The sequence below is a fragment of the Rhipicephalus microplus genome, chromosome 6 (assembly GCF_043290135.1).
Source record: "Rhipicephalus microplus isolate Deutch F79 chromosome 6, USDA_Rmic, whole genome shotgun sequence".
Taxonomy (NCBI): domain Eukaryota; kingdom Metazoa; phylum Arthropoda; class Arachnida; order Ixodida; family Ixodidae; genus Rhipicephalus; species Rhipicephalus microplus.
In genome coordinates, this window is record NC_134705.1 from 37,602,047 (window position 1) to 37,627,036 (window position 24,990).

Consider the following 24,990-nt stretch of genomic DNA (forward strand, 5'->3'; position numbering starts at 1 on the left):
TTCAATCTTTGCATACAACTTTGCCATTGATGTGGTAGGCCTTTTATTATATATTGTGAAACAGAAGCCACATTTATTGGAGGGCTGGTAAGAAATAACTCATTGATTTAAATTTTGCTTTTGTGTGCTAAAGCTTTGTTATAATATTACAGGGAATCTAACCATCCCTTATCACAAGGACGTCAAGAGTGAAACAGTTCTTTGTGCTGTCTTTTATTGACTATAGCTTGAAGTGGTTGACTCCATTGCTAACTTCGTCCTTCTTTTAAAGATGTACTGTGTCTTCAACGTAAAATACGACCAGCAGATTGAGAACACAATTTGTCTGGTGGAGCATTTTAGTGCCTCACCTTCACCCAAAGCTCTATTATTAGTATTCACGCGAGCAATTCCTGCTATAAAGAGTGTGGGTCAACGAAAAACAACTAAATAAAAACTCTGTATTCTCTGGATTGTCTCTTTTGTTCACGTATACTGCATTGCATAAAACTTCTTGGTGAGTTTGCACTGCAGATCACGTTTTTTTGTTCCTCTGTCAGAGTCTTCTTGATTGAATAATTTAGTAGTGATGTCTACGAGCATGCTTGTCGCTACCTGATCAGAACTTTGGTTAGTGACGTTTACTAGCTTGTGAGTACTTCACTACGCAAGGAGGCAGCACCTCTAACTAGCTATTTCATACATGACACTACCAGACGAAATAGTGCATTAAACTTCTAAGGCAGCAATATAAACTATTCGTTAGGGTAGCATATTTAACGAGCGAGGTGAATCTTTCCACTACCAGATAAAGTAGGGCCTTTGACAAATCAGGTAGTACTTTTAACTACCGAAGGAGCTAGTACATTTAGGTAGTGAGTTCATATTTTACACTACCCGACGAAGTAGTGCGTTTACCCAACTAGGTAGTGCTTTTTTATACACAAAGAGGTAGCGCAGTTAAGTAGCAAGGTTGTACTTTCCACTAATCGACGAAGTAGTGCATTTAAATAATATGTTGTACGTTTAACTACCCAAGGAAGTAGTACACTAAAGTAGTGAGGTCCTATTTTCCACTACCCGACAAAGTAGAGCATTTACCTAAATAAGCAGTACTTTTAACTACCCAAGGAGGTGATACATTTAACTAGCGAGGTAGTACTTATAACTACCCAAGAAAATACTGCATTTAACTAGGAAGGTCGTACTTACCACTACCCGACCAGGTAAAGCTTTTGACTACATTGGTAGTATTTATAACTTGCAAGGTCATATTTGTCACCACCTGACGACATAGTACCTTTAACCAACTAGGTAGTACTTTTAACTACCGAACGACGTTTTGATTTCACCTAGACGGTTAGTATTTTGGATAGTGTTTGTTACTAGTCCAACGAGGGAGTGCCTTTCACTTGGGTTGCATTTACTAGCTACATTTACTAGCTGGTTGGTTCATTCTGTGAGAAGTAACGGGCTAGTACTTAGCCATAATTGAAAATTTTGCTGAAGCTCTTTAAAAACAAGGACAGCGCTTGTCAGCCTCTTTTGTCAAACCGTTTTTTTAGTGCGCTTCAAAAAACTATCAAATATGAACGTAATGCAACTGGCCCAACTTGCCATCTTGTTGCTGTATTTAGTGAATAAACAAACCTTTTTTCTGAGAGTTTAGCGTAGTGCAACATAACACACCGCTGCTTTCGCCTGGTCACATGACGCCAGCAATGGAAGATAAGCCAAACTCAAACACAAAATATAGCTCCTTCGATATTCAAGGGAGGCCCACTAAGCCGACAGCATTGATTGTTTCGTTATGTTGTTCGAAAATGGCGCCGTATCCACGTGATTGCTTTGCTGTCGAAGCCAAAGCACGTGAATGTAAAGCAAATAAATGCAGCAGCTTGTAGCTAACGAGCTAGAGAGCGCACGACGGTCACTTTATTGGTTCCAGGTGCACGACGACCATCGCCGGCAGTGCTGCCTTAAACCAGCTTCCCGCAGTGCGTGGCTGCTAGCGGAAAATTGAAATCGTTGATATGCATTTCTTAGCGATGTAAATACTAGAGTCATGCTTCTCTCTGGCTTGTAGAAAAGAACGGAATGTGTGAAACACATGCGTTACTCCACGTAAAATTAACACTGCTCTGCCGTAGCTTCAGCCACGCTGAATTGTAATGGGGGCGAGCTAGACGTTGGCGGTAACTCCTTCATTCTGGTGGTATAAACGCAGTGTAACGCAGCGCCTTCAGACAAAAGACTATCGTTTTTCTACGTACTTCGCAGTGAAGTATGCAGATAAGACGTTATTTTTTTCTATATTGCAATGTAGGCTTTTACAGCGAAGAAGAGTACGCTATCCAACTCGCTTATATTTCTCTTGGTTATCGCTGCTCTTGACTTTTGACTTTTGCTCTTCACTTGATTTTTTGCGTTTCTCATCACTGGTCGTGAATCTAATAATAAAAACCTGAACAATTAAGCTGATCAAATAAAGATTAACAGCATGAAAGATTAATCCTTGCTCAGCGAATATTTTTTAATTCATTCAACTTTCACCGTTATGTATCATCTCTTATTTGCGGACTTTCGTTGGACTGTTTGCGTTGGCGGGAATCGTATTCACTGTAGTGTATACCCCTATCAGCTTGTATCATAAAATTCAATAAAACACTTTATTTTGATTTCCACGGAGAAATTAGAAACACTGAAGGTAATAGACAATAGTTCTATAAGAGGCCTTGAGCCTTTGACAAAAACAAAAAAGACTGATAATTCATTTGACCAAAAAAACTGCTAACATTTTATTCAGTTATCTGAGTCTTTTGAAACAAGCTCCTACACAATTTGAAGCTTGTCGTTCTTGATGTACCCTTCTCTTTCTAGTTCATCCAAGCGAAATGATGCGATTTTTCTAAACCATCCATCGGTACTTTGTTTTTGGGGTCTTCCATAAAAGTCAATATGTGTGCCTTGGACAGGTAATGACGCATTTTGTTTTCCGATGGGTGTTTCACAGACAGTCTAATGTTCTTATTCAGCGGCCTCGTAAGAACATCGTCAATTACTCCCTTGTGCAATTGGAAGTACGTATGTAATGTTACATGCTTATCTGTCTTTTCGAACCACACTCCCGGTGAGAGGTAATAGCCAGAGATGTACATTTTTTATCTTTCGCAAAGATGAGAGCCCTCTGAAAGTGCACTGTCTTTCACTGCTTCGCATCCCTCTATAAAAAACTCGTGTCGTCTAATATCCATTGTGCTTAAAGCCAGTATTTTATCCACACTGATTTCAAACGAGCCGGTTAGCTTTCCAATTTTTTCTTGAAGAATACTTGCCACAGCTTCTGTGCAATTGGTGCAAATGTCTTAGTAGCGATGTCGAACTTCTTTCGCAGGATTTTGTTTAGAGTGCCGCCCTCAATTACATTTGCACGAAGTCTGCTGTAGTTTTTTCTGTTTTTTCGACAGCTAACTTCATGCTTTCCAAGCCATTTTTCAGCATTTCATTCGCATTGTTCATCGCTCCCTGAAACTTGTGCAGTTTTTCAGCATGCTCAATAAGATTTTCGCGGATGACTTCAGTAAAAGATGCAAGGTTATCAAGTGTATTGTTTCGCCTTTGAATTTCTACTGCTGCTTCTTTTATGATGTTCAGGCAATGGTAAACTTCATTAAGACGGATAGCTTGAGCGTTGTTTGCATTCGCCACTTGGTCGAACCTCTCTTTCATTTCATCTGCTTGTGCGTTTATGTTTTCATTAAGAGCCTTCATTATAGCACCTTGGCCCTCAGTGCTCGTTATCGGACTCCAGGACTCCACAGGTATCACGTGATCTCTGCACTTGCTCTGTATATGCGCGCATATATCACTGCAGAGTATGGCTGTTGAAAATTTCGAACAGCTGGTCGAGTGTTTGTCACATTCTTTGCAAAAGTGCTTGCTGTGTTGTGATGCAGCAACAACAATTTCGCAGCCTCGATCTTCGTTCCAGCATTTCACCTGAAACAAAAAAAATTATTTGTAAAAACCTTGCACAATTGGCCCAACATTGGTAATTGTACATATATAGGATGACGCTGAAATGCGATGTTAAAACTGAAGGAAATTACTTCACGATTAGCTTTGTACACTGACATCTTTGTAGCAATGGCACTTCGTTAAAAAAAAAACATGGAACTGACAGGCATTCTTTCTATGCGAAACCAGCAGCCCATATATTTGCTTGAGCCCTTGCATTGATGGCATCTCTCCACTGGCCTTTTATTATTTGCACAAATGATATTTTAAACATGAAACATATTTAGGTCCTGCTTTGACCTTTAAATGACCTTGAGCAAAAACTCATAATCTATGTTGTCTGAATTCAATTGAGACAATCTAGGCGCTAAGCGAGATTATCCATGTTTGGTGTGAGAGTGAAACGTCACCAGGCACGCAACCAGCGGAATTGTTTATTATTGTGGTCGGTGAGCCCTTATGCAGGACGGTGTTATTAGGTCACAAAGAATACTTCTTCTGGGCCCTTCATATTGTCTCTTTACCCCATTCAAACAGTTTCTACTTTCACGGCGCTTAGTTTTTGTTGGCCATTTCCAATAGCAACGTTGACAAGGCAGATAAAAAGCCCTACTGTTGTGTTCTGGGTTTTCAGTTTCGGTTTCGGATTGACATGTGAGGATGCCAGGGGGCGCCACTCTGGCATCTAGGATAAGGTCCCTAGATGAAACAAGGTAGCGTCACTCATTCTTCTCGAGCCGTCCTCCTCACTCTCTCGATTACTCCTCTTTTTCTCTGCCATCCGCGTCTGTAATTGGTGCATTACTTGCACGTGATCTTGCAAATGGCTGGTGGTGTTATTTATTATTATGCAAAAGGTTCAAAACGTGTACGCATGTGCATATGGCTCCAGCCGGATTCTCGCCGTGACCAAAGACAAAATCGTAGCCAGAACATAAACTGAAGAGGAGGAGCGTTTCGGTGTGCGCTAAGTTGACCAAGATTGTTTCGCCATGCTCGTTCAATGCAACATTTGCGTTTTTCAGCAATGCTGCGTTGCCGTAAACAACAGAAAATGGTTTCGCTCTCTTCAACTTACCTCGTGCTTTCCGAGATGAAGCGCACCATGAAGTGCAACTATGAACCATTTCACGCGAATGCTTTCGTGCAACTCTGTCAACGTATGTTGACGTGGATCTGCGAAGCGAGTTCACTTGTCGGTTTTTATTGAAACGCCAGACGCACGTCTAAGCCGTGTCTAGAGCATGCCAGTTGGTACAAATACATGTGGGTATGCACGTATACAGAGCAGCTGTAGGTTGTAATCAACGCACCTTCAGAAACATTTCACTCTTGACCAGTTCCCGCTTGACTCGAAACGCGCTGCTTCGAGACACCTCACCAGTAGAACTCTCACTTTTCAGGAAGTTCCCAGCACCGCATCAGAATCACTTCTTCACGATTGTCCAAATGGGCACATTAAAAAAAACGTAATCGCAGTGCTGCTGGACGAGTGTTCGTACTAGTCTGGTCGTAGTTTTTTTCTTGCGTGTGCACAAGCCGGTTGTAATTAATCTTCACAACGTCACGCCCTGTGGCCACTTACAGGATCCAGCAAGAAGCACGTTCACTGTGTCACAGCACGAACAAAACACAATCGGAGAAGTGGACTAGTTAAAACAGGCCGAAATACCACGGCCGTGGAACTAAAATGTACTACGCGAGACGCCATGGCTAGTGGTGTAAAGTATAAAACTGCACAACGTTGCCGGTGGAGTAACGCACATCCCGCTTGCTCTTGTGTTGTGCCGTTTATGTTCATAAAGGTAACTGTTTATTCTACGTCTTATTTCGTTCCATTTTGTTTCATTTACATCTATTCACCGTAGCAACAGAACCCAAACATTCGCTTTTGGATGAAAGTTTTGAACCTTCTAGGGGGCGCTTCAGGCAAATAACCGAGGAGGAAAAGGGAGGGTGTCGCTACCTTGGAAACTTGTTTCATCTAGGGACCTTAATCTAGGATTTCAAGGCGACTGTAAAATAAAGACAGTGTGTGTTGGGTAACCGTGGAGTGCGGTTGTTGTGCTTTCTTTCGGCGCTTCGCGCCAACCCGTGTGTTCGGGCTGGTCTGTGTCCCCGCCGGCCGCGTACGTCTCCGTCGGCCGTGTTTTTCTTCTTCTGCTTCGTCGGGACCAGCCAGCCCCCATACAGCAATGGCGACGAGGACCTGTAAGAACCCATTTCGTTTTCCGTGTTCGTCTGTTTCGTGCTTCTAACGGACCTACTCTGATAACCCTAGACGCTCTTTGTTCCCAGCAAGGTGGCTCCTGCGTGCTGCGTCGCTTCATTCCTTCTTCATTCAGCTACGCCGCCTCTGTCGTCTTCTTCAAACAGTGAACTGGCGTCATTTTCTTCTCGACTGCACCTCTCCATTCTTCTTACTTGAAATGGTGTCTCCTATTCCACCTCCCCTATTTCTTCATTCGCCCGGAGAACCGCCACTTCCGTGGGCGGACTGGAAATCGGTGTTTCAGGCCTACGCAGACACGGTCGGGGAGGACGCCAGCAAGCCCGAGCGTCGCAAGGCCCTGCTGCTCAACGCGTTGGGCCCTGCCGGGTTAAAGCTCATCTATTCTTTGGAAGACACCAACGCGTCGCCGACGCCAGCGTCGGGCGATGCCTTCAAGAATGCTGTTGCTCTTTTCGATGAGCATTTTAAAGATGTTTCGTGTGATAATCTCGCACGCGTGAAATTCCAAGAAAGGCGACGATTGCCTGGTGAGCCAGTCACCGAGTTCATTACTTCTCTTTGAACGCTCGCCGCGTCGTGCGGCTTCGGCGCGCTCAAGGACGATATGATCCGCCATCAGCTTTTCACCGGGGTAACCTCGCAAAACGTCCGCTGCCGCATGCTTCAAAAGGGCTCCTCGATTTCATTATCCGAAGCCCTCTTGATTGCGCGAGAGGACGAGCTTATTCGCTCCCAGTTGGAGCAATTCGCTCCGCATTCAGTGCAGCAACTTTCTGCTGCGGGGGGCCAAGGCGGCGGCTCTTCGTTTCACGGGACGCGTCAACATGGCGGCCCTTCATCTTCGTCTCGGCGCGGCGGCCAACATGGCGGCCCCTCTGCGTCACGGGGGCGAGGAAGCCGACAATATGGCGACACCACTCCGCCAAATTCTGGTTTTCAGGAACAGCACTGAGCTCCTAACTCGCGTTCGCAAATTTCTTCTCCAAGCGCAACCGCAAGTTGCTCTCGTTGCGGATCGGCTCGGCATTTAGCCAATTTTGCGCAGTGTCCCGCGAGAAACCGCACTTGTCTTGCGTGCGGAAAAATCGGACATTTCCAGTACGTATGCAATTCCCGTCCAGCAAATCTTCCGGAACCAGTTTCTTCGTCCGCTCCTTCGAGCACTGCACAAACCCATACGGTCACTGTTTTAAATGTGGATGGCCTCCACACTACGTCCGAGCCCAGCATCGTAGTTTCAGGGGGCCATGTGCCCTTGTCATTTCTCGTGGACACTGGTGCCTCAGTCTCTTTAATCAGTGCCGCTGACTTTCACAGTCATTTTTCCAACAATAGCCTTTTGCCTTCACACGTCGTTCTACAAACATATTCCAAGGGAACGATTGATAATTTAGGTCAATTTACAGCTCAGGTCTCCTATTGCAGTCGCACTGCTTTCATTACGTTTTACGTAACAGCCAATGGCAGCTCACTTTTGGGACGTGATGCCATCAGGGCTTTGTCCATCAACATCGTCGGTGCGTCTATGACGTGTGCTCAAGTCGACGTCCAAGATGATCTACCGGCCAACGCGCCTTCTGATTTCCACCACGTGTTCACCTGTGAACTGGGTTGTGTGCGTGGTTTTGTGCATAAAGTGATGCGTCGACCAGGTGTGTGTCCTGTGCGTGCCAAGCTGCGCCGCATTCCTTTTCTTCTCCGTGAGCAAGTCTCTGCGGAACTGTCTCGCCTTCAAGCCAGCGGAATCATCGAGCCTGTCTTTGCTTCCGACTGGGTTTCTCCACTGGCCGTCATCAAGAAAAAAGATGGATCCCTTCGACTATGCGTCGACTTACGAGAACCGAACAAGGCGATCATCGTAGACGGGTTTCCACTTCCTCACATTGAAGAACTGCTTCATCAGCTCTCCGGGGCGGTATGTTTCTCCGTGCTGGACCTCGCGTCCGCTTATCACCAAGTTGAACTTTCTGAGTGCAGTAGAGACTTGACCACAATTGTATCGCACGAAGGCTTGTTTCGGTTTCGCCGCGTGTGTTTCGTGCTTGCATCTGCCCCTGCAGTGTTTCAGAAAATGATGTCAATTATTCTTAAGGATTGTAATGGCGCCCTTTGTTACTTGGTTGACATTTTAGTGTGGGACGTACTCGCGAAGAGCACGATGCTAACTTGCATACTGTTCTCAACCGCATCAGTGAATGTAGTATGTGTAATGATGATTGTAGTGGGTCATGCAAATCTCGGCACACACATTGTCAGTGCTAAGCACGAGACGCTCGGCCCGGACTGTCGCCGATTTTGATAGCTAGGCCTACGCTCCTACCTGGTCTGGGATAACAGTTTTGACTGTCTCCGTTCTATATTATATATGAAACTTAATAACAAGCCCATTTTTTCTGTGAATGAGTTACAATTTCTAGGACATAATGTCAGTTCCCGCGGCTTGACACCTATTGAGTCTAAAGTTCAGGCCATTGTCAATGCCCCACGGCCTACTGATGTTAAAACCTTGCAATCTTTTTTAGGTCTTGTTGGTTATTATGCCAAGTTTGTTCCCCACTATGCTGATGTTGTTGAACCACTGCGTGCTCTACTTCGCCAAGCACAGCCTTTTAACTGGTCAGCTGAAGCTGAGCAGAGCTTCATTCAAGTTAAGTCCATACGGGCCTCAAAGCCAGCTGTTAGTATTTTCAAAGAGAAGCTTTCCATCGTCATCACGACGGACGCGTCCGATGTTGGACTGGGAGCAGTGTTTCAACAACTTAGAGATGATCAGCTGATCACTATTGCTTTCGCATCTCGTACATTGACCCCTGCTGAACGCAGATATTCAGTAGGAGAGCGTGAAGCTCTCGCGTGTCTTTTTGCCTGTGAGAAATGGCATGTTTACTTGTGGGGTTCGCACTTCACATTACGTACAGATCACCAAGCACTAGTTGCTCTTCTTTCTGCAGGATCTGAAGGCCGCCGCTCCATTCGCATTTCCCGTTGGTGTGCCAAACTCATGTATTATAATTTCAGTGTTCAATATTGTAAGGGTTCTAATAACGTGGTTGCTGATGCACTGTCGCGCCTTCCTCTTCAGATACCAGTTACTGAAGAGCGGAATGAGGAAGTTGTTTCATAAGTTACTTCCTGCATTACTAAAGCTGAGCTTCGGGCAGCTACAGCTGCAGATTCCACTTTGTTTCAAGTTCTCAAATATTTACGTGAAGGATGGCCTTCCAAAGGTGCTCTTGCTTCTGGATTCTTGCCTTACTTCACAGTCTGACAGGAACTGTCTTGTGTCGAGGACTTGCTTTTCCGCGATGAACGCGTGGTTCCCCCTGCTTCTTTCTGTAACAAGCTAATACAGCTTGCCCGTGAGACCCATCCAGGCATTGTCCGCACCAAACAAAATCTTCGAGACAGGTTCTGGTGGCCAGACTTAGACAAGCAGGTCGAGCATGCAGTTTACAACTGCCATATATGTCAGGCAGCTGAAGAGTCTGCCAAACCTGCATTTTCTCCGTTGCATCCAGTCCAGCGGCCTGATCGGCCTTGGCAGAAACTCAGCATGGACATCATTGGTCCTTCGCATAATGTTCCGCAAAATGCCCGGTTCATTGTTTCTTTCATCGACTTCCATTCCAAATGGCCAGAAATTTGTTTCACATATACGGTTACTTCTGAGGTCATCATTGAATTTCTGTCTTCAATCTTCGGCCGGGAAGGGTTTCCTGATGCCATAGTTACGGACAATGGTCCACAGTTTCAGTCCCAACATTTCGAGGCTTTTCTTTCACAACGAGGAATTCAACACTTGAGGTCATCAGTTTTCTATCCCCAATCAAGTGGCCAAATCAAACGCTTTAATCGCGTTCTGAAGGAACATATCCAGATCGCCCAATTAGAGCACCGTCCCCTCAAGCAAGTCTTGACTGAATGTTTAGCTTCGTACAGGTTCACACCACAAGGCACCACTGGAGTGTCTCCTGCTCAACTTCTCCACTGTAGGCAACCGCGAGTTGCTCTCGACATAGTCTCTTTGCCTCGTAACATAGCAGTGTCTTCTCCTGATCAAATCCGCACCAGGGTCTTTTCTCATCAACAAGCAATGATAAGTATGTCGACCCGCGTCGAGGTGCAAAGCAGTCCAAAGTTCGCACTGGCGATCTAGTCAAGGTTCGTGTGCCAGGCAAGCGCCCCAAGTATCGGAGTCCTTACAAAGTCTTGGGCCAGGTTAGCCCCACTTCCTTTCGATTAAGTGATTGTAACATCTGTAATGCTTCACGACTTGTTATTTTTCATACGGATTCGCCTTGAACACCTAAATGTCTTCCTCATAACGTTCCGTCCACACCTTTCAACTACGCATCAGACTGTTACATGTGGCCTCCATGTACAGGCATTTCTTCTTCAAGGGGGGAGGAGTTACCATACGGTGTCGCTGGTTCAAGTACACCAAGTCTTACGGTTCATTTCGAACCTTCAAATACGGCTGAGACCGTTGAACCGGACTCCGGTCCGCAAAATTCTTCCGAAGCTCATGCTGCGAGCTCTGATGAGACCGCGAATTTTAACGCTCCTTCAGAGCCTTCACAATCTTCTTCTGCTCTTGCACCTGATTCTACACCCAAAAGGGCCCGCCCTAAGCGGAAGCGGCAGAAGCCGCGTCTGTTCGAAGACTACGTGACGAATATTGTTCCGAACAGTTGTGTACATTTTTTTTGTTTGTCAGTGCATTTTCAGGACTCGAAGTGTGTGAGTTCGGTGCGCCGTGCTCCGAATTTTCATGTGTTCTAACGTACATACCTTGTATATAATTTTGTATCGATCATGTATAAATATAAACAGTGTATAGGTGTGCTTTTTTCGAGGAGGGGATGATTGTTGTGTTCTGGGTTTTCAGTTTCGGTTTCGGATTGACATGTGAGGATGCCAGGGGGCGCCGCTCTGGCATCTAGGATTTCAAGGCGACTGTAAAATAAAGACAGTGTGTGTTGGGTAACCGTGGAGTGCGGTTGTTGTGCTTTTTTTTGGCGCTTCGCGCCAACCCGCGTGTTCGGGCTGGTCGGTGTCCCCGCCGGCCGCGTACGTCTCCGTCGGCCGTCTTCTTCGTCGGGACCAGCCAGCCCTAATACAGCACCTACCACACATTTTACCTGTGGTTCGTTAAATTACAGTGGTTTGGCAAATAAACACTGTGCAGCCGTAGCCCACTGCATAAGCAGCGGTCACGTGGCAGCATTCAGAAGCAGCGGTGCCCTATTCGAGAAACGGTGTCATGATGCGTGTGGTACACGAGGAAGTTGTCACCATAGGTCGGAAAAAAAGCGAAGATTTCTCGTGCTCATGTATCTAATACATTTTCTCAGATTCACAAAGCTCACTAGGACTCACGTTAACAAAATTTTTGAATGCGAAGCACTTCCTAGCCATTTCCTTTGACTTTGAGCGTATCCATCCATCCATCCATCCATCCATCCATCCATCCATCCATCCAGCAGCTTAGGCTTTTAGCTCTCCCGGTCGTTTCGCTAATGGTAGTGATACGAAAGTTGGTATGACATGAGATGACTTTTTGTCGAGCATACGTCATTTGTCATAACATGAAAAACACGATTTATGTCATGAATATTTTGATTTACATTTCATGGTCTCGCTACCCTTGGGGTGGTTTCATTCACATGACATGTTGCAAAAGATGTGTGGTATCACATGAATGCATGGTTAACACAAGCAACAGACCCTAACATGAAAATCATGACATGCGTTCATGTAGCAACATGACTACATGCCACACTTATGATGCGCTTGCGCCCGTGTTACAAGCTGCCACTCTAGCGTCACCAGCGTGAAGAAGGCGACGGGAATGACAGCAGGTTAGTTCGTTCGGTACGCAAGCAGAGACAGTGAAGAGATCAGAGACGTGAGAAAACAAAACAAACTTTACTCTAGTGATATTGCAGCACACGGGATCTAGTACAACACTTCAATACAACTAACAAAATACATCAACACCTGATACAACTCAGAAAATACATATAAAAACAATAAATCAGCTTACGAGAGTGAACTATTACAAACTACACAAACTAACAACAAAGAACTACGGAGGAGAAAGTCCGAAGACATAAACTGGTGAAGGCATACGTGTGATGACTGGCAGCGTTGCGTCCCCGACGATCGGATGCGAGAAGTCGAAGAGAGTTCTGGCACGACTGCGGTGTCGGCGGTGTTGCAACACTGGTGGCTCCGGGAGGCTAGTGCTTGCAGGTGACCTCGGGCAGCTAAAGCTAACTCGAGGCGAAGTCCCGATGTCTACGTTGCAGACGTTAATATCGCGTCACAACTAGACGAACGGCTAAGTTTAGGTGGCCAGCCGATACAGAGCCACACTAAAACTTCTAGAAGAGATACTTGCTGATCTGTTTCTAAACTATGTTGGTCAGCGACTAGTCTGCTTATCAGGGCAAAATCCTGCACTTAAATCCCCCTCCTGTCCCCTCGCTCTCTTCCTTGGGGACAAGAGACCTCTACATGGTTCCAATCATGCAAGTTTCATTCATGGAAACTCCGCCCCGAAAATATATTAACCCCGCCCCTTTTTAATTAGGAAAGGGCCCTCAACAAGCGAGAGTGACAACCTGTTGGCGTGCTATCATACGGCTTGGCCACCAGAGGCTTTTCCACGGTTTTCCCGTAGGAACGGTCAGACTGTTTGGCTCTCAGCCGGTGCGTCCCGTAGTCTAATCCTTGTTCCGGGTACATCGCGGCCTTCCACGACCTTGCAGACGCCGCCGCAGGTACAAAGGATCAACGTCGGCGGCGACGTTCGAAGAAGAGCACCCCATTCTGCACTTCCCGGCTCTCTTTCATGCGCCCACCGTTCCCACGGTCAGTGGGGGAGTACGGCACCCGTTAATTGCCGTGAGGCCGGGTCGCAAAAATGGCAGTCTGTGACAGCCCGTTTCACCAGCTACACACATACCAGATTTGGTTTTACGGGACGTGAATGGATGTGACTTGTTGAAACATGATAATCATGTGATTCGAGTTATGCAACAACATCAATAAAAGCCACACTCATGATGCGCTCGGGGCCGTTTCCATAGTTGAAAATGCACCAAATTCAGTATCACGTGACGCGAACGGGCGACACAGGTAAATGACACAAACAAGATAACCATGACATGCGTGTCATGTAACAACATGGTTACATGCCACACTCATGATGTGCTCGCGGCCGTTACGCTGGCTTCACATATGCCAAATTCGGTATGACTTCTCGTGAATGGATGACGAAGGCTTTTGACTGGTGTAAACAAAATAACCTTGAGATATGTGTCATGTAAGAACATGACTACATCCCACACTCAAGGCGCCAATACACGTCGTCATGACATAGACCGCGTGCGCACCGGCGTTCGTTTCGTCGCGTCACGTCGGCGATGCCACGCCAGGCGCTGATCTGCATGCATATGCTTGCAGCCGCGCGCCACGCTGCGTTGCTTCGACGCATGCGCGTTTGAGCGTACCCGGCATTACTCCATCACGAAGACAGGTAGACGCAGTGCAGCCTGGATAGTGGGTGCGAAATGCAGCTTGTTGCATTTCGTGCAAGTAGCCGCTGGGCCGTGCTGATGGACGCTGGTCACGCCGGTCACGCCTGGCGTCACAGTTCGAGTATAGACCATTGAGTTTCTCGCAATCATACGCAGAGGGAAATTGACGCTAGCGAGCTGCTGGATGCAAGGGAATGACGGGATATGTGAGCAGCGAACTTGACTCAATTTTGTATACTTCCAAAACGCGTCTGGCTTCACGTCAACATGATTGATTTTTTATAAAAAGAACCCGTAATAAGCTATTTATTTTATGCACAGAAACTAGTTGTATATAACACTAGAACCTCTTACGTTGATATACATTTTTACGAAGTATAAGAAGTTACCAACGGCCACACAACTTGGCAGGCAGAAGACAGTGTGAGCGTTTTATTCCGCCATGTTTATGTCGTCTGTTTCTTTTCTTCGCCGTTTGGTTGTGCCGTCAAGATGAGTGGACTTTTATTTTAGAATATATTACCCAGGAATGTGATCCGCTCCTAAACGTTTTTTGAGAAGCTTTATTACGCAGTCGTATTCGCTTTTGAGCCGAAGCTTGACTCAACAACAGCCAACACAAGCCTCGCAGACACATATACCGTTATTCCCAGCGCTCCAACGTCCCCGTTTAAGAAATTCGCATTGATGGTAGCGCCACACTTCACTCTAGGTATTTGGGAGAAATCTTGGTATAGACAAATTCCACCGGACGTGTGTCACGAAAATGCGGTGGTGCTATTGTCGCGCATTTGGTTTTGCTTGGTAGGCAAAATATGCTCTGTCTACCGCAGTTCCTGCTGGGTTTTCGATGGTGCATGTGGTATTCTCAGGCAAGCAAGGACAAAAAAAATATATGCCGACGAGCTGCGTCGCGGTTGGATGTACTGGAAGGCATAATAAAGGCAGGATAAGTTGTTATCGGTTTTTACTTGACGGTGACCATCGCAATAAATAGGGAGTTTTAGCTCGTGCGCTCAGTTGCTTACGGCGAGAGGTTCTTTAATGAGGAAAGTGAAGAGAAAAGAGCGGAGCTGTTACTGTCTTCCAATACAAAGTCACCGACAAGGCTCCGCGCGGGGGAAGGGGGAATGGGAGGTAAAGATTAAGGAGGAAGGTATAGGAGGGAAGGACACAGAGGACTGTCTCGGACGCAGCCTGTGCTGCCGCCGGGAAAGGGAAAGCAGTCAGGCGAGCCGGGATGGGCACCACCAACGCCACCGAGACTGACTCAATTTCCTCTAGGTGGTGTTGGCACCACGCGGCAAGAGTCTCACTCTCACTGACGCAGTGCTTCGAAATAGCAGAAAAGGAACACAGGCCCATGTGGCTAGTATTTTTGGATGTCAAGGGAGCGTACGATAGCGTGGTTCAAGAGGAATTGTGGGGAATACTGGACACACTAGGCGTGGAACATGTAGTCACTAATCTTTTAAAGGATATGTATAAAGGTAACAAGGTAGTTATAAAATGGGAAAAACAGGTATCCAAGCCTGCAGAGGTAAAACGGGGGCTTAGGCAGGCTTGTCCCCTGTCACCTTTGTTATTTATGGTGTACCTACAAGGATGAGAGGCCAATTTAGAGGGAAGTGGACTGAGCTTTAACCTCTCTTTAGTCAAACAAGGAAAACTTATTGATCGGGCACTACCAGCATTAATGTACGCAGATGATATATTGCTAATGGCCAACAACAAGGAAGATTTGCAGAGATTGTGGACATCTGCGGTAATGAGGGAGATAGGTTAAATTTTAAATCCAGTAAAGAAAAATCAGCAGTCATGATTTTCAATGACAACGAAGGTAGTGAGCTTAAAATACAGGAGGTCACGCTAGAGATAACAGATAAATACAAATATCTGGGCGTATGGATAAGCAATGGGACCGAGTACCTGAGGAAACACGAAATATACGTGACGACTAACGGTAACAGGAATGCAGCAGTGATGAAAAATAGGGCACTGTGGAATTACAATAGGTATGATGTTGTGAGAGTAATATGAAAAGGGGTCGTGGTTCCTGGGCTGACGTTTGGCAATGCGGCCTTGTGCATAAGATCAGATGTTCAAGCAAGATTAGAAATTAAGCAACGTAGAATAGGTAGGCTTGCTTTAGGAGCTCACGGGAATACACCAAATCAGGGAGTACAAGGTGATCTGGGATCGACATCATTTGAGGGCAGGGAAGCTAGCAGCAAGATAAAATTTGAGAAGCGACTGAGAAAAATCGGGGAGGAGCGTTGGGCTAGGAAGGTTTTCAGCTACTTGTACATGAAGAATGTCGATACAAAATGGAAGAAGCGAACCAGGAAATTGACTGGTAAATACTTAGAAAACAGCAGGTGGCCAAACCAAAAAGAACTATCGGTTAAGAAGAAGGTGAAGGAAACGGAGACTGACATGTGGAGAATGCGCATAATTAAGAAGTTCGCACTAGAGATGTATCGAACTTTTAAGCAAGAAATCGCCAAGGAAAGGATCTATGATAATACTCGGGGTAGTTCTCTACTGTTTGAGGCCAGGACGGGAGTACTGCGAACCAAGACATATCGGGCCAAATACGAAGGGGTAGACACAGTATGCAGTGGGTGTGGAGAGGAAGAAGAAACTGCCGAACACTTGATAATGTTCTGTAGAGGGCTTCACCCTATAGTTCAGGATGATGGTGCAGAGTTTTTCAAAGCACTGGGGTTTAGGGACCGGGAGAGCAAAATATACTTTAAGCGGGTAGACTTAACTACAAGGAGGTTATCTGATTGGTGGCTAAAGTCAAGGCACGAGTGAAAATTAAACTCTTCACTGCAAAGTACGAATCCTCAAACTTACTTCTTAAAGAAAAAAAATAAATCTAGTTTTTGGTTCATTGAGTATTACGGCTTGGTGGCGCTAGCCACCGCCCGATCTAAAGGGTACAGCCATATCCATCCATCCATCCAAGAGTGAGAGGAGGTGGGCGTGGCCCGACACATAAACACGGACACGTGGATGTGGGCCGCGCTAGAGGCGCGCGGTGAGAGCGAAGCGACAGAGGAGGTGGGCGTGGCCCGACACGTCAACAAACACGGACACGTGCATGCGGGCCGCGCTAGAGGCGCGCGATGAGAGCAGCGTCACCGAAGAACTCGAGTAGCGCCTTGAAGGCCCGCATGAGCCTCGAGCGGTGGGACTGGGGAAACCGGAGGTGGTCGAGGCTCACGTGTGGAAGTCCAGACGACCGTAGGCGTCGAAGAGCCGCGGGCGTTGTTCAGTGTAGCCGGGGCAGTGAAGCTGGATGTGCTCGGTGGTGTCCTCTGCCGGGCATTCGGCCCACAAAGGGCTCCCGCTGTTGGTGACGCGAAACTGCCTTGCAGCGGTGCGGGAACAGTCGGTGCGAAGCCGAAGAAGGAAGGCCCGGGCAACCCTGCTGATGCCGGTCCTCGGCAGCGGTCGTGGGGGGTTTCCTGTAGCCACACGTGAGTCCGGGTGTAAAGCGCGCACATGGTGCGCAATATGGAGGTGCGCAACAACGCTTGCGCAGATGAACGACGAAATGGGTGTACAGGGGTGGTGAGCCTCCTTGGAGAGTGCGTCCGTTGTCTCGTTTCCGGGTAGTCAAGCATGAGACGGCACCAACTGGAACACAACATCACAACCATTCCGCACGATCGCCGCGAACTTCCGCGCGAGCCGTTGCGCAACGGGGGCGCCGCGTTCTCCGCAGGCAAGTGTGAGGAGGGCGGCGCGAGAGTCACACACCACTGCTGCCGACTGGAACAGGAAGACAACGAGTTGTTTTGCCGCGAGATCAATCACGGCAAGTTCAGCAGCAGTGGAGGAGGCACTCAGGGGAAGGCGGCACTTCTCACGGAGGCCGAGGGATGAGGCGAAACAAGCGGCTGCCGCCGAACTGTCCGCTGTGACTGAGCCATCAGTGTACAGTAGAACTCGGCCGGCGATCCGCTCCTTGATCATCGCGACAGTCTTCTGGTGGAGGGCAGACTGGGGTGTGTGCTTTTTAGATCTGATGCCGGGGATGGTGGTCTTGATCTCGAGACCAGAATCCTGGTGAGGCGGGATCGGGATCAAGCCGCAGTAAGGCGGGTCGGGCACGAGCGCAGCGTACTCCAAGGTGCTCTGACCCATGCCCGAGTGGGGACGATAAAGGAGTCGTCCAGCCAGGTGTCGTCCCTCGGACGTGAGGTACATGAGGTGTATGTGGCGCAACGCACTGCCTCTCGCCCGAAGTGAGAGGGATGTCTCGCCAGCCTCCGCCAGGGTGGGGCCGATCGGCGACGAGCGCGGCAGGCCATACAGGCGGCGTACGACGCCACGGTGTAGGGTGTCCAGCGCTTCCCATTGCGCGGGTCATAGCGCAACGAGCGGGACGGCATAGATGGCCTTGGCCGACACTACCGCGTTGAAGAAACGCAGCGCGATGTCCGGGGAGCAGCCCCTGACATTGGCAAGGATGCGGGAGGCCATGCCGCCAATCCTCCGTGTGTCGCTGCGAATTGACGCCAGTGCGGGCCTCCAGCTAAGCCGGTGGTCGATTGTAAGTCCAAGAAAGCGCACTTTGCGCTTCACGGCAGCCGGTGGCCGCGAAGGACAAGTTGCGCACTGACGAAGCACCTCGTGCGCTCCGGATGGACGCACATGGCCTCCGTCTTGGTGGCTGAGAGCTGGAGTCCGATGCCTGTGACGAAACCGTCCACTGCGTCAATGGCAGCTTGGAGTCCCTCGCGGACTTGTTGACCACGAAGGGTGGGGCCACTGGAGAAGAGCGCGATGTCGTCCGCGCAAACCGCAGCACGCACCTCGTAAGCAGTGTCTTGCGGGATGTGGTCGATGAGGTGTGCGAGAGCTGCATTGAAGAGAAAAGGGCTCAACACACTACCCTGCGGCACACTCGCTGACACCACCCGAGGACTTCTGAGTTCGCCGGCGACGCGCACACAAAAAGACCGGCCAGTGAGGAAAGCCTGGACGTATTGGAGCATGTTCTCGCTCACACGCATCTCACGAAGGGCGTCGAGGATGGTGTTGTGTGGTAGTGAGTCAAACGCACTCTTGACGTCGAAAAGCACGAGGTATCCTGCCTCCCCACGGTAGTTGGCTTCCTCAAGGAGGCTCACGACATCCGAGATCGAGTCCGCTGTCGCTCGATGTGCTCTGAAACCGGACTGTTCAGCCGCAAGGAAACCAAGAGCAGAAGCGATCCATTGAAGGCGCCGGAGCGCCATAGCTTCGAATGTTTTCCCCACGGCCGAAGTGAGCGAAACCGGTCGGTACGATGAAGGCTCGGACTCCGGCTTCCCCTTCTTGTGGATGGGAATTACTAAGGCTTCTCCCCACGAGGCTGGTAGCGCCCCCGTGCGCCAGATGACGTTGTAAGCATCAAGCAGATTCCGAAACTGGCTGGCATCCAAGTTTCGGAGCATCTGATACGTGACGCCATCACCCGCCGGCGCCGAGCGGCGCCCCGAGAGTCGACCACATTGCGAAGCTCTCGGATGCTGAAGTCGGCTGTGCACAGCTCGCCGATCGCTTCCACGATGGCTGGTGTGGGGAAGAAGCGAAAGGGCGCAAAGAGTTCGGGCCGTGCATGTGGCGGCAGCGCGGGCACGGGAGCAGCTGCAACGGCAGTGGGCTCACTCGCGAAAGTGTCAGCCAGCAATTCGGCAAGTTGCGCGGTGCCGATTCCAAGTGTGACCGCGATGGAGAGCTCCGGATGCCGATGCACACGGGGGCGGAGGAGGGCTCGGAACACGCGCCAGGCACGCCGTTGGTAGCGCGGGTCGTCGAAAGTGCGGCCGAGGCTGGACCAGCTGCGATCCCGTTGTTTATGGGCGTGGCGTCGACAGACCGCGTCGATGCGGTTGTAAACAGTCGAGTCCCCTGCCTTGTCCGAGCGTTGCGCTTTGCGCTGCGCCCGGAGGCGAGCTGCGCGAAGGTTGAGGAGCTTAATGTCAGGCATGGGCGTGCCCGTCGGCACTCGACAGACCGTCGTGGCGGCTCTCGCGCACTGCACAATGTGTTGGAGAAAGTCGCCCGCGACTGGTACTGCAGCACACAGTTCGCGGAAACGGGGCCAGTTCACAACACTGTACACATTGGTGCGCGGGGCGCCGGTATAAAAGGGCTCCAAGAGGATCGGATAGTGATCCGAGCCCTGAGTGTTCGGCGCGCGTCACCACGAATAGTATCAGTCGTCCGTGACGAGGGTGAGGTCAAGTGCACTGCGCTTAGCACCGGGGCGCACGAAAGCGTGGCTGCCATCGATGATGTGTAGGCCAGCGCGTAGGGCGGCATCCATTAAGGCGCGGCCACTGGCGTTTAAACTCGCGCACCCCCACGCCGTGTGATGGGAGTTGAAATCCCCACACAACAGAAAAGCACCTCCGAGGCGATCGGCGAGCCACACAATGAAGTCTACGTCCCACTCGCGCGACGAATGAACATAGACGCTCGCGACACATGTGTCTGTCGTGCCAACACGTACCCTCACTGCCACACACTCGACGCCCGCACCGATGATGTCCGATACGTCAAGATGCACTTGGGGAAGGCGCGCGCGCACGTAGAGAAAAGCCCTTGCCAGGCCCTGTGGGTGTGCCGAGTTGTTGCAGTGCGTGCTTAGGCACGCGCTGTTCCTGCAGCTCGTGGCCCCGTGGTAAGCCACATACCCTGGTAGGTTGACACGAACTCGCGTCTCTTGCAGTGCTAGGACGTCGAGGTCGTGCTGGGGCAGTGAGCGGGCGAGCTCAGGGAGGGGATTGTTGGGCTGAGGAGAGGGCGGGGGAAGACAAGCAGATGACCCGAGCTCGCTCTCGCCTAGGGAAAGGGTTGTGGTCTTTCAACACCGACTAAATTTCAAGGCCGTATGTCACGTGTTCACAAAAGCACCTACGTCACGAGGTGGAGGCCCTCACCATAAGAGCAGAGGCCAATCTCTGAAGGAAGGGGTCAGCGGGGCTGGAGGCGGTGTTGGCGGGAGCGACCCAACGTTACTAGACTAGGTTCTATTCTATAACCTATTCTAGTAACGCTGGGAGCGACCTTCAGTGGCTGCGCAACCCGTTCCTGTGCCGCGGGAAGCCGGGCGACCAGATTATGGGAAGCAATTTCAACCAGCACCTCTCGCGCAGTAACTTGTGTCCCGAACTACTTTTTGAATTGAAAAAGAAAAACAAGTTATTTATAGTTACGTAACCTGTCCAGTCATGTATATAAACTGCAATAAAGATTACAAGTGCTTCACAACCTCGCTCGTAGAAAAAGGATGCTTAAAATGAAGATTTTTTAAAACTATAAAGTGCGCTACTTCTATACGCGGGGGCGTCACCCAGTGCACGTGCGTTCGTGGAAGAGTGGAAAGTTCCTCGGTCGCCGGGTAGTGCTTGCTGCAGCGATAGTTCGTGGCGTGACTGGGCCCCCACCCTCTGACGTCACTGCAGCAGTCCTGCGGCCTTGAAATTCAGTCGGTGTTGGGCCTGTGCGCCACTCTCTCCAGAGACGTCAGGACTGGGGCCGTCTAGTTGAGAGAGGAAACCGGTTTGCGGCTGCACAGATGGATCGCGGGCTGGGTTGGTGCCGGCGGCTGCAGCAGACGACGCTCCCTGCTCAGGCTGTTTGAAACTCGAATCACTTTCGCTTTCGGAGCTCGGTGAGGTGGCGGGTGTCTCGTGCTTCCAGGAGGAGGAGGAGGAGAAAGTCGTCGTGGAAGAGGAGGAACTTGCGCCACTAGATTCCTCGTCTCTGGGCGGCGACTGCGGAGGAAGTTCGTCAGTCTGTGCGGCTGTAGAAATGGCGGTTGGCTTGGTAATGGCCGCCGCCCGGCCTCCTCGGCCTCTTTGTGTAGCAGTCGGCCTCTTGGGCGGCTGCTGGCGTCGTGAACACGGTCGGGTCCGTGGCCTGGACGTCGGCGTCTCCTCTGCTTTCTCCTTGGAGAGGGAACCTTTGTGAGCCAGTCGGCGGGGGGCACTGGTGAGTCGCTGGCTGGCCGCTTTGACGTTTGGGCTAGGGCCACATGTTTGTGGCGTAGAGTCCACGTGGTTGGCGGCCTCGTTGGGGTCTGAGAGGAGAGCCTCGGAGTTGTTCCCAGGCTCGTTGTTGCCGTCGGCCATGATATATGGCGACAAACCTCAAATGGAGGTTGGGAGAAAAAATAAAAGGGGATATGAGAAAAAAAAAGAAAAACAAATAGTTAGAGTCACATAATGCTCTGCCCCCCTGGGAGCCCTGAGGAGGGCTACGCTCGAGAGCGCGATCGTGGGAGCAGAACAAAAAGGAAAAAAAAGGACGCAGACGTGTCAATTACTTTATTTAAAACAAAAGACTTGAAGGAGCGACGAAAAAACACGTCCGCTCCCTCCAAAAAACATCGATGCTCCACCCCTCGACTGATGGCGCGAGACCTCGACTGATGGCGCGAGACCTCGACTGACCGCTCAGTTGCTTACGTTATCGTGTTACCGCATACCCGTTTGCGTTTACCGTCTTACTGGAACGGATAACTTTCAACGTTTTACCTCATCAGGCGTAAACGTTTACGTACGTATGTACGCGCGTATACCTTTACGTTTTCGCAAACAATAAATGGTGATGCTAACTCCATATAAGCTGCATTTTACTTACATAGGACTGCATCACCATTGTGGCAAACTCACGAGACGTTCTTTATCACGTATAGTATCTCGTATGCACAGAAGGGTGAAAAATATAAGGCTATTGTAACGATGGTGTCGACATCTTGTGGCCCTTCATGCAACCACAATCATGAATACGTTCATTTACGCGTAACGTTTTCGAGGTGAAAATAATTAAAAAGGTAACTCGTTTGTAATAGCGATGCTGCACGCTTTTTGCATCAGAAGTAAAATGGACGATTTTTCTGCAATAACAGTTTTGTGATTATCTGGTATGGCATAATTTATCTCCGCCTTGTTACGTTGTGCTGATTTTGAAGTGATATATTAACCTCCCTCATTCATGCTTCGCATATCGATTTCCACTGTACGTCGTATCTGCGAATTTTTTGTTGAAACCATTCTCATTTGGACTCAAACTCCCAACAACATTACTCAGTCACGCTCATTCAAATCCCTGGGTTGATTCGAGTCGGCGTTAATCTAAGGGAGTCGACTAATGAACATGCTAGCGCATATTTAGCTTTTCTAGCATGGTGTCAGCAAAATTTAACCGGAATATAAGGCATATTCAGCGCTCTCTCTTGAACATTTTCAGATGTTATTTTTAGGTACGGCTTCTAAGTGAATGCAATCCAGTGAGACGTTTTCAGCGGAAGAGATGACGCACACGTATTTTTAACTTTTGGTGAGAGATCTGGGAGAGGGTGCAAGGAAAGCACCTCGTTCGCCAGTAACAGACAACTCTAATTGATAAATAGAGCGTTTGAGAACTGGGGGACCAAGATACTGGGTTCCCAACTGTACCCAAGCTGCGTTGCGTAGGTAGCTTTAGCGTTCGCAGAATCGGAAAAGTGAGAAATGGGTCAAACGCAGGTTGCATTGCGTCAAACGCAAGGAGCGCCACCCGTGGCCAAATTAAAAATTATGCGAGACGCGGGCCACATGGCTCCGTGGCCATAGAGAAAGAAAAAGACAAGAGAGGACACTCCGCAGAACCTGGCCTTAGGAAGTGCGTCACGACTACGTAACGAACTAGTGCTCTCACCAAACGTCAGAGGACGCAAGCACAAAAAACAACAGTTATAATCAATGCAACAAAATTGTTTTTACAAAATAATAATTATACGCCCAAATCTGGTATGTTCTCTATAAATAAAAATAATTTATTCAACACACCTTACGGGATTATTTTTCTTCAGCCGTACTGTCATAAACACCATCCACCCAGCGACAAGACCATGCATGACTGACAGCGAGAAGCTTTCGTCGCTTTCGTCAACGTCGGATGCGTCGGCGTTTTCGTGCGTGAGATAACAGGTGAGGCACGTTTTCAAGCGAAGCTTGTTGAATGACATGTTGTTGGTCTTGTTGGGTCATTTTTTCAGAAAACGGTTACACCTGCGCGAATAAGACACCATGCAACAAACATACACACACACACGTTGCGCTTTGTGTGTGCGAGTTTGTTTCTTACGTGGCGTCTCATTCACGCAGTTGTAACCTTTTTCTGAAGCTTGTAAGGACTGAGAGGTTCGCTAAAAAGAAAGTTTGTGGCTCTATGTGGCGGCTAAACGGGAACATTATGCAACGTATGCAGTATAGCAAAGGCAGCACGGCGTCAAGCCGAGGCGACGCGTGCTGCGTCTGCCACGGACGCGAGCGTCTGTGCGCTGAGCATAGCTGGTCAGCTAGGTCATAGGCTCGGTGCAAAATATTGAGAAGCGTTTGCTGGGCCTCGCATGCTTCACGACGCGTTTCCTGAAGGCTCGGAACACGAATAATTCTTGGTGTGCCGGAGGCAAATCTGGACTAGCCAAGTGGCCATCATCTTCGTTTCTTCACTAGCCTTGTGCCACTAGTGCAAGCTGTCCACAAATTTTTTTTGACCTTTCCAATATAATTTTACCGCAGAAATTTCAACTACGATTTTTCTTCCCAATGTACTGCTGATACTGCGTACGCACGAAGGTGTTCTAAAGTTCTCAGGCCGCGATTAGAAGGGATAGCTGCCTGTAAACTTCTGAAGATCTTTGTACGTGGTCTTGACGTCTATCTTTGTAAGTAAGAGTTTTATGGGTCAGAGATGTATCACTGGGTTTGTATTGTGCATCGATTAGCTAATCATTCAAAGGGGTTTGCTGGTACACTTATGACGTGCACATATCATTTCGTAATTTGACAGCGAAGCATCCACTTACTAACATTTTCAGACCGCGCTGATGCCATGCCGTCTGGCGGTCCAAGCTACGGCAGCTACTGCTGTGTATCATGGTGCTTCAACGATGGCAGAACCCACAAGAAGCCTGGGACGAGTTTCTTCCGCATACCACAGGACGGCAGGTGTGTTAAAGCTTTTGTATGGTTTGCATGTCTTTAGGCTTACTGTTCGTCTTTACTCAGTGAGGGTAACAAGAAAAAATCAACTATTCAAGCACTTCCCCTTTCAGCTGATAGTTCATTGCCAATGCAGGATGAAAGCATGGATGCAGTATGCTGGACGCTATGATCTCCTGAGTAAGCCGGCCAGCCTATTGTACGCAACGTACAGGGTTTG

The 24,990-nt window shown here is 48.9% G+C and overlaps 1 protein-coding gene across 2 annotated transcripts in view; it reads right to left on the reverse strand.

Moving 5' to 3' along the window:
• LOC119186848 (uncharacterized) overlaps positions 1-24,990 on the reverse strand; it is a 529,539-nt gene that overhangs the window by 483,700 nt on the left and 20,849 nt on the right. The window contains exon 2 of one of the 2 annotated variants that reach the window (XR_012884113.1): positions 3,222-3,978. The exons of the other annotated variant lie outside the window; for it this stretch is intronic. The gene's annotated coding sequence lies outside the window, so the exon portion shown is untranslated. Of the gene's footprint in view, positions 1-3,221; positions 3,979-24,990 lie in introns of those variants that run through there. 2 annotated transcript variants of the gene reach the window in all.